The sequence below is a fragment of the Protopterus annectens genome, chromosome 8.part0 (genome assembly GCF_019279795.1).
Source record: "Protopterus annectens isolate FY-2018-M chromosome 8.part0, PAN1.0, whole genome shotgun sequence".
In the NCBI taxonomy this organism is placed as follows: Eukaryota; Metazoa; Chordata; order Ceratodontiformes; family Protopteridae; genus Protopterus; species Protopterus annectens.
In genome coordinates, this window is record NC_056741.1 from 391,241,601 (window position 1) to 391,258,021 (window position 16,421).

The window sequence follows — 16,421 nt, forward strand, 5'->3', positions numbered from 1 at the left end:
ATACTGCCCACAATTGCTGAATAAGCCAACTTGCTACAGCTGACCAAGATGCCACACCTCTGCTGGCAGAAGCACTGGTTCTACCCGTGCCTCTGTGGAGCCTATTGTCAAAACCCGTGAAACTGAAAACGAGAAAGGCTGTCAACTATCGCATTCTTTGTACCTGGTAAATGTGCACCTGAAAAGAAAAAAATAATTAATAAACTTTGTGAAATAAGCGTCCTCAAAACTAACCAGAGCAACTTCGATTTAGTAGTTTTTCACTGTATGACCTGTACGACCGCCCAGTTGTCTGAATTGAAAATCACCTTCCTGTCACACAGTCTATCCTGCTAAACCAGTGAAGCTGCCCAAATAGGCATTAACTCCAAAATGCCATGTTCCTCTTCCACTCTTCAGCCCAGTCATCTGGTCACCGAGCCACAAACCATTCTCTGTTGAAATATGCACACATTCCCTGTACTCCCACAGTCTCAGTCAAGAAATGCAACTCATCCTGAACCACCCAGTCTTTCTGCCAAAAAGAAGTACCATTGAAATGGTCAAGAAATGTCACCCACAAACTCAAATGCACTCATACTAGCATACTAACCCACACCCAATGGTGCTTGCTTTTCCCTACCTGTAGGAAAAATGCTACTGACCTACAAAAAGTCCTGGCTGGACTAACTGCTTGACATGCAAAGTTCAAAAGACCCAAAAGTTCCATAACATCCTTGATGCTCACTTTATTCTGAGACTAAAACCACACAATCTTATCCTTCAGCCACTCCAGTTTCTCGTCCAGGAGACAAAACAAACCTCAACCCAAATCCACCATCAAACCTAAAAAACAGAACGTCTTAGCCAATCCTTCCAGCTTCTTAGCAGCAAGAGGTACCCCCTACTCCGTGCTGAATAAAAGCCTGCATTCCTTCCTTAGCTCCCTCATAGCCCTCACCTGCGAAAAAGAAAGCATCCCTCACTGACTCTTTTCAAGAGAAATCTTGATGAGTGGATGGGAGATCGTAAGTTTACCCCAGGGGTCACATCTGTGTCACTGCTAGACAGGGGCACAGTAAATTAGAAGTTATGTACTCACCATAACGTTCCATCTGAGTAGGTGACTTCATTTGGATGCAACCTGTGGGTATCGGATCCGACCTCGGATCCGAGCAGGCCTTTCAAAAGCTTAGGCTCCGAGCTCCTAGCTCCTCCCTCTACCCATAACCCCTTGCCAAGCCCTGACTGACCTCAGATTGAGTTTGCCTATATAATACTGAATAAAGTATCTGAACAAAGCATAAATACTCGCTGTATAAAGGTCAGGGGGATGGAGGGATAGTTACATCAAATGAAGTCACCTACTCAGATGGAACGTTATGGTGAGTACATAACTTCTAAATCTGAAGTAGGCAGACTTCATTTGTCTGCAACCTGTGGGACAGAGTCCCCAGCTACCTGATTCTTGGGCCGTCATGGAAGGATGTTCCGGAGCACCGCTGAGCCAAAGGATGCTCTTCCCCTGGAAACAACATCCACCTTATAATGAGAAATAAAGGTATGAGGTGAGGCCCAAGTGGCTGCCGCAGATATCATCCAATGACACACGGGACTTAAAGGCGGCTGGCGTGGAGACTGCCCTAGTAGAATGAGCCGTAACCCTCTGAGGAGCAGGTCTACCTGAAGTGTCATAAGCCTGCAGAATACAATTAGCAATCCATCTCGATAGTGTGACTTTAGAAACTGCTTTACCCAAAGCAAATTTAGCAAAGGAGATGAACAGCTGATCTGATTGCCTGTGACCAGCTGTTCTGTGAATGTAAAATCGTAATTGTCTATGAACATCCAAGGAATGCAATTTGTATTCTCCTTTGTTTGAGTACTTGGGAAAAAACACAGATAAGTTGATTGATTGGTTGATATTAGATTCTGAAGAGACTTTTGGAAGAAAGGATGGATTGGTCCTGAGGCACACCCTATCTGGAAAGAAGGAAAGGTAAGGCGGTTTGACGCATAGAGCCTGAAGTTCAGACACTCTTCTGGCTGAAGTGATAGCTACTAAGAAGGCAGTCTTCCAGGAAAGGTACTTCAGGTCTGTAGAAGCTGCAGGCTCGAAGGGAGGAGCAGTAAGGGCTTGCAGAACTAAAGATAGGTCCCAAGGTGGTACAATCTCTTTGACTGGAGGCCTCAACAAAAAATCCCTTTAAGAAAGGTTTTGCACAATTTCGCCGTCATGAGGGGAGCTGTCTCATGACCAATGTGATAATGAGAGATGGCTGCCAATTGTACCTTAATTGTGGAAGAACTTGCCCCTTGATGAAAGAGGTCTGTTAAAAAATCCAGCACTGCCGACATAGGTGCTGAAAAAGGATCCAAACTTTTCTGGAACGCCCAAATAGAGAATCTCTTCCATTTACTCCGATAAACCTGCCTAGTGGAAGGTTTATGAGCCGCCACTAGGATGGCCTTGACCGGTGACGAGATACCGGGAGTCCTAATCAAGGATGGAACTGGAGCAGCCAAGCTGTCAATTTCAGGGTGTGTAGATTTGGGGCGGAATTCCCAGAGGGTGGGAGATGAGATCCGGGATCGGATCCAGAATCCAGGGTGGATTCACTTTGTGAGACCATACAAAGGGGAACCAGGGTTGACGAGGCCAGAACGGGACAATGAGAATCTTTCTGCACCCCAAACTGTTGGCTAGCTGCAGAAGCCTCTGCAGCAGAGGTTGTGGAGGGTAGGCATAAAGGAGACCGGGAGGCCAAGCATGCACCAGCGTCTCTCGGGATTCCCTGGTGGGGAAGCAGAGCGAAGAAATTGTCGCATTTGGCGTTTGAGTGAGAGGCAAAAGATCGCAACAGGGTTGCCCCAGATGGCAAAAATCTTCTTCACTACCTGAGGATTGAGAGACCACTCGTGAGGGAAAGAATGGTGCGACTGAGTTTGTCCGCAAGGATGTTGGATTTTCCCGGAATGTGCGTTGCTACAAGAAAGCGTTTGGTGGAAATTGCCCATTCCCAGACTCTCATGGCCTCTCGACAAAGGGGATAGGACCTGGTTCCTCCCTGTTTGTTGATGTACCAGACTACCGACATGTTGTCTGTCTGAATCGCAATAGTCCCTGAAGGAAGAAGGTTGTGAAGTGCTTGCAACGCTAGGAGCACAGCCCTCATTTCCAGGACATTTATATGCAACAAAGTCTCTGTGGGGTTCCACGTGCCTTGGACAATCTTCCCCGCAGAATGCCCCCCCCACCCGAGGCGAGAAGCGTCCGTGGTCACTGTGGCTCGGGAAATGCTGCACAAAAAGGTCTCCCTGTCAGAGGCTCCGGAGACCGAAGCCACCAAAGAAGGGAATCCTTGCATGCTTTGCTGACCGCTATCGGACTGTTGAGAGAGGAATAGAGAGGGGACCACTGAACCTGAAGGGTCCATTGAAGAACCCGCATGCATAAGCGCGCATGAATAAGAAGCGGGATAGCTGCCGCCATCGAACCTAGGGCCCTCAGGACCGAAGCTGCTGTCGGAAATGGTTGCAGGACCGCTAAGACATGACACTTTAGGTTGGAAATTCTGTGTGGGGTGAGGAAGGCTCGCATTGACCTGGTGTTTAGCCTTCCTCCTATGAAATCTATAATTTGTGTGGGGTGCAGTAAAGATTTCTCCCAGTTGATAGTGATGCCCAGCCTTGGGGCTATACGAAGGAAGTAGTCCCTGGCTGAGCACAGAAGATGCCTTGATGATGCCGTCAGGAGCCAGTCGTCCAGGTACGGAAAGACCTGTAATCCCTGGAGTCTCAGGTGGGCCGCTACAACCGCTAGTACCTTGGTGAACACCCTGGGGCTGAGGTGAGACCGAAGGGGAGGACCCTGAACTGATAATGACTGGCTCCCAGCCGGAAGCGAAGAAACCTCCTGGACCGTCTGTCCATGCGAATGTGGTAGTACGCGTCCTTGAGGTCGATGGAGCACATCCAGTCATTCTCCCTCAAGAGGGGGAGTATAGATTGAAGGGTGACCATCCGGAACTTTTGCTTGGTTACTGACAGGTTCAGCAGGGAAAGATCTAAGATCGGTCTTAAGTCCCCCGTTTTCTTTGGCACTAAAAAGAACCTGGAGTAAAACCCTGACCCGGTTTGATCTAGGGGGACGCACTGGGTAGCTCTTTTTTCTAGCAGCTGTCCGATTTCGATAGCTGCTGCCTCCCTTTGGTCGGGTGGTACATCTGGGAGGCTGCGAGATCTTGGAACTTTGTACAGGGGAATTGTATAACCTCTGGATATCACGCGAAGCACCCAACGGTCTGTTGTGATGGACTCCCAAGAAGTTAGGTGCCTCGAAAAATGCCCCCGACTGCCTCCAGAGACGGACAGCCGGGCAACCCTTCAGGGCTGCTGCGTGGGTCTATCAGAGAAAGGTTCTCTGGACCCAAAGTTTCTAGGAGCCCCTCTGCCTCTAGGACAGCGACCTCCCTGTCCTCCTCTGCCACGGGAGGACTGGTTATCCGGAGCAGGTTGGGACTGCTGCGACTTCCGGAACCACATCTTCTTCTGTCCCTTTTGGTTCTTCGAAAAGGACCTCTGGGGAGCTGAGAAGCGGACTCCGACGGCAGACAGCGTCTTCCGTCGTTCTCGCTCTGGACCAATGTTTCGCGAACAGTTTTGCCAAACAAGGCAGAACCATCAAAGGGGGCATTCGCGAAAGTCGCCTTGAAGGGCTCTGCGAAATCACAGTGGCGGAGCCAGGCCTGCCGCCTCATGACTAGGCCTGCTCCGCTGGCTCTAGCGGCTCCCTCGGTAGCATGAGAAAGTAGCCGCATAGATGTGTTAGAAACTGCTCTAAGAGTGGCCATTCGGGTGAAGTATACCTGCTTGTCCTCACCCGACATGGACTCTGGGGGAGATGCAGCGTATTCTTTAATCAAATCCCGCTGCATCCTGATGACGTGTGCCATGTAGTTCAGTGCTCTCAAAGAGAAGGTTGCTGAACTGAAAACTCGCTTCCCAATGCGATCCATCGAGCGGGACTCCTTGCCCGGAGGATGCATAGAGGGACTCTCCTGGGCCAACTCCCTCTTAGTGGCTGCAGCCATCATCATGGCATCTACTGGAGGGCCTTTGCTCCAGTGAATGCGGTCCGCCGGAGGGGAAAGGATACGGTCAGGATGCTTGGGTACAGGCTCAACGGTGTCTGGATCCTTCCACGCTCTGGTGGATATAAGGTCCACCAGAGGGTCGGCAGGAGGGGACACCCAAGAGGTAGATGGGCCCGCCTCGAATGCCTCCAAGAACACAGACTCGTCTGAGGAGGCCTTGGGGGCAGACCACCCCCCCCTGATCCTCAACATTTCCATAATGTCTCCAAATGAGACGTCTTCAGGGGGTGACCTTGGGGAGCCCTCCCCTTCATCCAAGTCTGTGTCTTTGGTAACGGACTCGGGGGAGTCCATGTGCCTCCTTTTGCACTTACGCTTCCGAGGTACTTCTTCGGGGGGGCTGTCCGAGGAGTACTCTTCCGCAGCTGGATGTTCCAAGGGAACTACTTGGGACATCGAGGCGGGCTGTCCCTGGGACCGGCTGGTGGGAGCCTGGCCCAACTGCAAGGGAGTGCGGGATGGAGCCGTGGCAGGGACCGGGGGTCCGGAAGTCCTCAACAGTGCCCTTTCCACTACGTCGAAGGCCGAGGGGGAGCCAGCTTCTCTGAACCCCGAGAGCCGACCCCCACTCGGATCCGACGCACGGATTGGAGCTGGAGCCGAGACCGTCGGATCCGAGAGACCGGTGTGCTCCGACCTAGATGGAGCCGAAGACACACCAGCTCCCTCGGATCCGAGGCTCGGTCCTCGGCTCCGAGAGGTCGGGTCCGAAGCACTCAAGGGATGGGACGGGTCCGAGGTGCGCCGACCTATCGGATCCGACCCACCCCCGGATCCAACTCTGCCCGGCGCCGACAGCTCCGAACCCATGGTGTGGGTCGGAGAAGGAGCCAAAGGGGCGAAAAAAGGGGTCGAAGCCCCTCCCGGATGGGGGGGGGCTAGGAGCACTCCCATTTGCATTTGGGCCTGGATGAATCTCCTCATCATCCGGTCCATGTCTGCTTCACTCATGGAGAAGGTAGATCTAGTCGAGGCCACCGAAGCGGACCTAGAGAGCCGCCTTGGGGACCTCGCTGAAGGGCTAGCCTCCTCCTCCTCGGGCCCAGGAGAGAACCGAGGGGAGAGGAGCCGAGGAGGAGGGAAACTAGAAGGCACAGGAGAGGCCCGCTTGGATGGAGGAGCCGAACTAGAGGTTTCAGCTCTCCGTTTGTGGTGCCTCTCCCTGTGCCTCTCCTTCTTTTCTCTCTCCCTAGAAGTCTCTCTCTCCTCCGGCGTCTTAGAGGGAGGTTGAGTCCCAGCCGGGGGAGGAGAGCCCACAGCAACTGCTTGCTGTGTAGAAGGGGCAGAAGCCGAAGCGGTATCTGGAGGGAGAAGTCCCGCCAGAACAAGCTTCGACCTCCGCTCCCTCAAAGCTCGGGGGTTGAACCCTGCACAAATGGTACAACCAGATGACAGGTGTTCAACCCCCAAGCATTTAACACACCGAGTGTGGCCATCCGCCGGGGACAGCTTATGGCCACACTCGGTGCACTTAGAAAAAACTGCCTTATGGGCTTCAGACATACTCTAGCCCTAACAGGCCTAAACACACACAAACCACTCAAACTACGCAAACCCGGGAAGAAAATATAAAAGATAGAGGAAGGAAAGCCTAACAGACACACTTCTATCTAAAATAATCAAAAAAGGTTAAATTTTACAAAATTTTCCTGTCAGAAAACAATCCGTCGCAACTTGAAAGCGGCAAACGAAATCTGAGGTCAGTCAGGGCTTGGCAAGGGGTTATGGGTAGAGGGAGGAGCTAGGAGCTCGGAGCCTAAGCTTTTGAAAGGCCGTCTCGGATCCGAGGTCGGATCCGATACCCACAGGTTGCAGACAAATGAAGTCTGCCTACTTCAGATCTAATTCTATTATATAAGGGGACCTTCATTGTGTCACTACTAGACAGAGGCACAGTATTCTAAATTTATTCTGTACATTTTTTGTACCATTTCATGGGGTGGCAAAAGCCACATCACTATGGCTAGGCTTACAAATGCCCCAGGGCAGATAGCCTAGTACTATACTATGAAACTATGAAACTAAGATAGTGAACGGCTTTCTGACTACTCATTATTTGCTGCCATATCCAGTGAAGAGCAGAGGTAAATTTCTCAAAAGCGGCACAAGCCACAGAGCAACCATAGGTTTATCCTTATTAAAATAAAGCATATTGTTCACCACAAAGCCTAATAATGGCCATTCTTCCTCCTACACTGGCAACAAGTGAAACACCAGCTCAATATTGACTTTTACTAAATAAAGATCTACAAAACCCTAATCATTTCTTGCATTGTCCAAGGATGTATATCTGACTTGCATGTCCTCCTTGCAAATAGTCATTAACAGATTCACCTTGTGGAAAGGATAAGTGATGAATCTTACAAAATTCCTCGAACGTCTTCTTGGGTGCTAAACCCGGGGGGGGGGGCTACCTTAAAATTAACAAAAGGATGGGAATCAGAGGGGCCCAGTAACCTACCAGTTTGCAACTCCTTGTCAATCAAGCTTTGCAAAATATCTTTCTTACAATGAACAGAATGCAGATTCTTGCAAACTGCATTATCCCCTGTGATGATAAGAGGTACTACCAGCGCAGCTAGCTGGAATTTTGTAAATAATTATGTCATTTGTGAATATCAAACTGATTTATATAAGATGCTTGTGTTACAAATGTATTGGAACTGCATTTCATGTGTATATCAAACTGATTTTTACAGATATTTGTGCTGAAAAGGTATTTGTAAAGTGCTTGTGTTTGAAATGCATCCACAGTGTGCCCTACTGGAGAGAACAGAAATGTGCATGCACTATTGCAACTGTTTAAATATGTATGTTTTAACAGAGGAACCTGTAAGACAGGAGGTTAACCTCAGTCCAGCAAACTTTAAGATCTATCTGAAATTAAATCACTTTATGGGCTAAAGATGCTATCTCACAGGTTTCAAAGCATCCAGAGACATAGAGTCTGCACTAGGAAGTTTTCTGTATTGTCTTTGGGGTGAACTAATTACTACTCTGGAAGAGTGGTGGTATGACATTGTTTTATGACTTCCAGTACCTGCCACAGATCTGAACAAAAGTCCATGTGTGTGTATTTTTACAGGGAGGTACTAAATCCTGCCAGCTTCCAGCAATGGGGGGGGGGGGTTGCATGGGAACTAGAAGTCAGATTACCAGAAGTGATGTCATTCTGCAAGCTGTCCCAGAAGTAATATTTTAGATATTATTTTGAGAAATCTCTTAGTGAGACTGAGCATTCTGTATTCTGTCTTGGACCTGACAACAAGAAGGGCCATTCACCACATCATCTGCCTTGTTCTACTAAGTAAGTAGGGAATAGTAATTCTGTTAGATTTAGTCAGGAATATAGTGAAAGTTAGTTTAGATATTATTTTTCTTTATTTGCGTCTGTCCTTCAATGTTATTTTAAATATTTACTGTGATTTTGAACTCTGATGTCACTGCAAATAGATATTTAGTATTTTTTATTAGTTATTAAGTATATTTGAACCTTTCATTGTGGCTGATCATTGCAGAGATATTTAAGTTTTGAGAGTATTTGCATATTTATTTGGTGACACTGTGTGGGCTACTCCTAATAGCCTTGCTCTTGGTCAAACTACCATTTGTATTAATATTGATTTCACACAGTATATTGGGTACACTTGTAAGGGCGGTAGCTGGTAAGAGTGTGTGGTGGCAGTAGTAACTACCTTATAGTCTGGGCAGAAGGGGGCATAGCTAGTACATTTGTGCCAGCCTTTCCCAGGTGTGTGTGTGTGTGTGTGTGTGTGTGTGTGTGTGTGTGTGTGTGTGTGTGTGTGTGTATGTGTGTGTGTATATGTGTGTGTGTGCATGTGTGTGTGTGCATGTGTGTGTCTATGTGTGTGCAAAAAATCAAATCTCGGAGTGTGTCAGCTACTTGGGCAGGGACAAAAAGCACTGGTTGCACAGAGAGGATGCTGGCAGTCTTGGCTTAGACATTCAACTGAGATCTCAACTCTATAGCTGTGCCAGTGGGAAGGCTTATTGGGGATCTGGAGAAAGGTAGAGGAACCAGCCCCAGACTGTGTTCCCTGTGTGCTCTTAAGGGAAATTGTACCTGACTGTGCTTGGTTTAGAGAGCAGCATCTGGAAATACTGTATCTGTACATATTATCTTCCCAGTGAATGTTCCCCACAGGTGCCAGTGGTTAGGACTGAGGCTCCTTGATTACTGGCCCAGAGGTGGAGAGGCATGACATCTCCTAGCACCCTCAATTTGATCGACAACCCTGACAAGAAATACACCACCAAATCCTGAGCATCTTCAACATTTGAAAAGCCTTCCAAACAACGTCACAACACCTGTACTTTAATGCGTGAATGGGAACGCCAACATACTCCGCTGCCCTCAAAAGGATGCTCCATTTAATGAAATCTATTCTCCAACAAAAAGAAAAATGGTATCTGATTTACCAAATATATTGAGTTTAGAGAATTTTTCTTAAAACTAAATCAATCTCATGCCATGATTAATGGTACAAAATGTATTCAATCATTTATCAATAATAACATAAAGAACAGACTATCAGAAACACAAATACAATTAATAGGTAAACAAATATCTTTTAAGGATATAAAAGATCAGATTAGTAAACTTAAGCAAAATAAAGCTCCTGGTAATGATGGTATCATTTCCGAAATCTGCAAAGTTTTACCTGCCAATGCTTTAACTTTGTTACATACAGTATTCAATATAGCTCAAAATAATAACGTTATACCACCTTCTTGGAAGTATACATTTATTTCACGCATACTAAAGGCCGATAAAAATCCTACAAAATGTTCTTCATATAGGCCCATTTTGTTGTTAAATACAGACTATAAAATGTTCATGTCTATTTATGCTGAGATAATCAAAAAATTTTACTCTCCATGATAGACATGGATCAAACAGGCTTTATAACCAATAGAACATCCTATGATAACATCAAAAGAAAAATAACTTTAATTGAATCAGTGAAAATCTTAAAGAATAATTTAACTGAAGTCAGTTTAGATATCAACTGTGCTTTCGACTGTTAATTGGGAATATCTTTTCATTTTATTGAAGGAGTTAAATTTCTTTAATAGCTTTATTAATCTTATTACTTAATTATATAATGGAAGTCAAGCATAAATGGTACAAATGTATCCCAGAACATACCTATTGTAAAAGGAACCAGACAAGTTTGCCCTTTATCTCTTTTGTTCACATTAATTATGGAACCTTGGGCAAACTTAATAAGAGATAACAATAGTATACAAGGATATAGATTAAACTTTAATGAAACATCAAAAATCCAAATGTTTGCTGATGATGTATTAATCACTCTTGGTGGTACTAATCCCACGTTACAAGAATTGTTCAAAAACATGGATATATTTAAATAAAAATTCTGGTCTTAATTTTAATAACAATAAAACTCAAATCCTTGTAATTGGCTGAAAAAGTTATAATATACAAGATGAATATAAAAAAATATATACCTCAGTCTCAACAAATAACATATTTAGGTATAACTATAACAACTAATATTAAATACATTTTACACCTAAATTATAGTAAAAGTATAACAACTATAAAGAGTTTAATAAGTAAATGGAACACATTTCTATTCACAGTGGATGAAAAACTTTCCATTATAAAGATGATATTGCTACCAAAAACCTTATGCATAATACAGTCTATATCGATTCTCCCTACAAACTCTTTACTTAAAAAAATTAACACACTGATTAAAAAAAATATGGTATCCAATAAAGCCTAGAATTGCATTATCCTATCATATGTTTAGTTGGGAAAAATAGAGGCATATATTTACCAACTCTAAAAATGTATTCAATCTCATCAGTAATGAAAACAATTGTCTTTCTTATAGATGGAGAGTATTTAGCAAAATGGAAAGAAATTTTATTGAATTTATCCCAGAATACCAAAAATAAAGTTAATATCCATCTATCAAAACTAGTAAATAATTCATTTGTATGGAATTTAAGATATTACTTTTCCAATTATTCCACTCAAGTGTTTAAATCTACTTATGTAATTTTAATTCTAAAGGCCTTTAAGAACAATGTATTTAGGTTTAGAATCTTTGAGAATTGTTTTTTTCTCATCTTCCCTATTGCCTACTACACAAGGGATAATTCTCTGTACAGACTATTCTAAAATGTCACTATTTAAGCAAAAATATTTAATGTGGCATCAAATGATAAATAAGCGTAGACATATAAAATAATTTATAAAATAATTTATATACCTTATGTATATATGGCTGCCCTACTAATATATTGGTTTTATATTTTATATATTTTTTATATTTACATATGTATTGCTATATATTTTTTACATCTGTATTTATATATTTTATTTATTCTGGTGTTCAAGTAAATGTTTTGTGTCATATTGATATGTACTTATTTTCTTTTTTCTATTATTGAGGGTTATATTTTATAATCTTTAGTCATATTCATTATTTCTTTAAATAGATAGGCAGGCTTAATTTGTCTATTCTGATTGGTTAATTAATTTATTAAATTAATTTTATGTCACACATGTATATACAGAGTCATCTGTTGTGCTTTTTAATATGGATCTGATGAAGCTAATGCAGTGAAAGCGCTCATCCGTTTATAATTGAATAAACTCTTGTGGATTTTATTACCATCGACTGGACTCTACCTATGGATTTTCCTATCTGGATATTCTTGAATTTTTGTATATTGGCTTGAGTCCTTACTTCTGCTCCTGTTCAGCTTGTACATTTGCACACGTTTTTTACATAAATAAGAATGAGGCAAACTCTATTAATATTCTTGTAGATGAATATAATCTTAATACTTTACTTTGGTTAGATTTGCAAGAGTTTAGAAAACATATTCTAGATAAACTAACTCTAATTCCCTCAAATGCTAAGAATAACTTATTCAATACTTGATTTTATATACCCAAAATAATTTATAAGTTAAAAATAGTATATCATATATTTATGGAGCAAGTAAACAAGATCTGGATGTATATTCAGACAGCTATTGGAATACATTTTCTGTAATCAATAATTTTATTCCCTTAGAAAAAGACGCAATTAATTTCATTCAGTCAGCCAGCAAAACCACTTCTTCTCTTAAATGGAGACTCTTCACATGGAGAATTTTACATAAATATTTTCTCACTCCACAGAAAATGAGTAAGATAACTAAACAATATGTTGTTTGCTGGAGATATAATGCAGAAACAAGCGATGATTGGAATCATATATTTTATGCCTATGCATTGTTAAAGAAATTTTGGGAAGAAGTTAATATTTTTTTGCAGACAATTTTGTACTCACCAAATCACTTGTATTACTCAACACACCTGTTCCAGACTGTATAAAGAAAAGCAAATATTATTTGCTCTGGTCTATATTGTCCATTGCCAGGAAAACAATTACAAAAAACTGGAAGTCCTCATCTATTCCCTCATTTAAAGAATTTAAAGGTCTTCTCTTGGAAATATCTAAGTTAGAAATGTTGACTATTAAATCTAAATCTAAGAGGAATACAAATTTATATTACAAATGGGAAAACATACATGAACTATTAGTTAAAGAACTAGATAAGTGGTGCAGTGGTTAATGCTGTCGTCTCACAGCAAGAGGTTCTCTGGTTCGATTCTCGGCTGGGGTGCCTTCTGTGCGGAGTTTGCATGTTCTCCCTGCGTTCGCGTGGGTTTCCTCCGGGTACTCCGGTTTCCTCCCACATTCTAAAGACATGCATCTGGAGCATTTCTCCCCGGGCCTCTGCTGAAAACAGGATCTGTGGAACCTAGTCAGACTTTCCCAGTCAACAAATGTTAAATAAAATAAATAAAATAAAAAAATTTAAAAAAAAAATAAACGATTAATGCAGTAATCTTTGTTTTTTTACTTTTTCCCTTATCTTTATTTTTTTGCAAAAATATTAATTTAACTGATCCTGTTATTTGATATACAGTGAGCATCATTGTATATAGCTTTTTGTTATTATAGTTATTGCATTAATATGTTCTGTTTTTAAATATTGTACTTCAAAAATTCTTGTTCACTCTTTTTCAAAATATTTGTTCATTACAATAATGTTTTCAATAAAGCTGTTTAAAAAAAATAAAGGATGCCCCATCTATCTGTTCCCGAAAAGTACCATGCCCTCTAATTCCTTGCTGCCCCTGCAGGCTGTGTGACCCCCCCCCCCCCGTAAGTCATCGCCGCATGCCATCCAGCACATCAAACATGGGTGCACAGATCTGCATGCCGGCAAAGCACACTTACTAGAATTAAATGCCCAACACAACACCACCAATCTCACCAACAACTGTATTCAACTTAGGCTGATCAGATCGTCGTTAGCCAAATATCTGGATGCCTGATCTCCCATTTTAAGGACTGATCAACAAACTTCCATTTGTGGAATTGCTTATTATACCATAACCGCTCATTTCCAGACCGCAATTTCTGCTCCTCCCGAATAAATAAGCTAACAAAGACATGGCCTGTCATCTGTCCTTCTCCAAACAGACTGCCATATAATAGACAAAACCCAGTGCCAAATTCTCCCACATCCTGGCTCTAAACCTGTCAGTTCTATGCCACCAGCACTGCCAACAGATCCTTATTCCCCTCCATGTCTGCTTCAGCCAGGAATTTTAGCCCATTCATATCGATCAGCTCAAAAATATTATTACAATCCCCTTTACATATAATTTCTTTCATTAAATTAGGAATATGCGGGATAAGAACCCCCTCTTCACCTGTTACCAGTGACTGCATAGCTAACCAATACCCGAAACCCCCCTCCACTCCCTATCAACAGGGTCCCATCTGCATCCCAAGACCCCAGCATGTTAGTGACTTCTGACTACTAACATATTCCCCAGTGGCCAAGCCATGCAACACCTCACCTCACCCTCCCAAAACATCGCCCCCACTCCCTAAACCCATCGACCTGACATTAACACTACCAACTCTTGACACATTATCATTTCTATTGTTGTGTTTGAATTCACTGCTTCTGCAGAAGCACACTTATTGGCCAACTTCCTGGCATGCTTCACTCTGGTGATTGCTGTCCACCTTGCTGTCTGTGCTCATCTCTTGCCTTGGGCCCCACTATCTACTTCCGTCATAGGTAGATCCCCTGGTGATGCTTCCTTGAATAATTTCTCTGCCTGGGTCAGGATATTTGCCCATCTGTCCTACAGGCTGTGGGTCAGTGCCATCTGCAAAGAAACCAAAAAAAAATTGCACATCCCACATGAACAATTCTGCACTAAATAAATAATGTATCAACAATTCCCTTTTACTGAACAACTTCTACAGCCCCCCCAGAGAAAAGGCTGCCAGTCAACCCTGTTCCAGTCCAGCATCCACCCGCCACCTCGAGTCCACCTGAGAGTAACAGGCTTGTCAAAGTGAAACTCTAACCTTGTGCTATCTGCCTGTAAGGTAAACCCATTAACCATTATACCAACCTCTGGCAAGTAGACACAGAGCACAACTAAATCAATTTTTTATTATTTATTAACAGTACTCATAAGAAGCCTCAAGTAAAGATGCAATAAACCAACTGCTGCACCTTTTCTTAATCTATCCACTTTTTCCCCTGTAAGATTAGCACCTTAACCATTATACCAGCCCCCGACATATACACCTGAGCCCAGAAGCCTCCATGCACTCCTTCTATGGTAAAACAATCAGCCAGACACCCACACTCCACTCCTAATTTGACTGGCACTGCTTAACAATAGTATAAAATGTGTTCCTACAGATTTACTTAACCTACATATGCTAAAAGCATACAGATGCTTGTTTTAATTAAGAAGTTGCTTTCAAAATGTTTCAACAGTCCTTTATGTATTGAGAAAGGTGTTCTCAAGAAAAATTTTTAATTCTGATTGTGAGTATATGTATAACTTCTTGCAGCCCTAATTCAAGGTCAGCTTTCAGTCCTGGTTACTGTGCTCAAATTGTAAAGTGAATGCAACAAAACAACAATGCTTTCTACCATTTCATAATCTTCATGGCTCCACTTTAAAATAGAAAACAGAGTTAAAATCAAACCATGTACTTTTTATTTGTGAGGCAAAGACCGACCATTATGCCAACCTTCCTCCCTGAGAAGCTATTAAAAACAGAAAATGGAGTTAAAATCAAACTCTATTTTTTATATTTGTAAGGTAAAGACCAACCATTAAGCCATCTTTCTTTCCCTGAATCAAATGCATATGTGCGACAACCATCCACGACATCTGAAAAACCACCAAGGCCCCAAGCTCAAACAAAACTACCCCATCAGCCCAAAAGGCTTCCTGAATGACAAACCCAAACAACGACGACATGGGGCAGCAGAATCAAAATCCATCTCCATTACCAATGCACTACAGAATAAAAGCCAAAAAAACAGAAAACACAAATGCACATGGCAACAACCGTCCAAACCAGTGACACTATGAGGGCAGCAGAAACAAAACCCATCTCCTCCACCAAAAGGCTGACTGAACATCAAAGCCCACCAATGATTCCACAGGGTAGTGAGAAGTACAGTATGTGCCACATGGCACTTTGTGAAGAGCTCCACTGCTTGTGGAAACACACCTCAGAGAAAGATCAATCACACAACAAAGTGTGCATAGCCCACCAAACTGCATCCAAGCCAGACACTACACAGCTGCCCAAAGACAAGGCAACACAACCACAGAAAAGAAAAAAACCAAAGCTAGGCTGTGCCGCTGACAAACCTCCACCATATCAAACCCACATCTATGTTTACATATAATTCCACACATACATGCACACATCTAAGAAATGACTGCTGCCGGCCATTCAAAACAATGTCTTTACCACCTTTCCAAAAACCCACATCCGTTCATTGAGACAAACAAGAACAGAAGGTACTGCTGGTACCAAAAAAAAAAAAAACAAGTCCCACAACCTCCAAAGGCCTCCCCAGAACAAAAAAAAAAATCACTGATCTGCACAGGCAACAACACACACACACACACACACACACACACACACACACACACAACTTGTATGACTTCTTTAACTCACATTTGCACTGAACTAATCCGAAGCCTACCTGTAACAATACCTACAATGTGGTCGTCTTGGGCATAGGCTTGCTACCTCAGCTAATCCCGCTCCAAAATCTGCTTCTCAAGCTAACCATGCTGTATGACCCAGACGACTCCTCCCTACCCCTTACCTCACTTCCTGCCTTTTGCTTCAGATAGTTAACCATTATAGCTCCCCATCATTCACCCTT

At 43.0% G+C, this 16,421-nt stretch overlaps 1 protein-coding gene across 1 annotated transcript in view; it reads left to right on the forward strand.

The window, feature by feature from the left end:
* The window catches only part of LOC122808238 (putative DBH-like monooxygenase protein 2), a 340,431-nt gene that overhangs the window by 5,777 nt on the left and 318,233 nt on the right, over positions 1 to 16,421 (forward strand). The window lies entirely within an intron of this gene.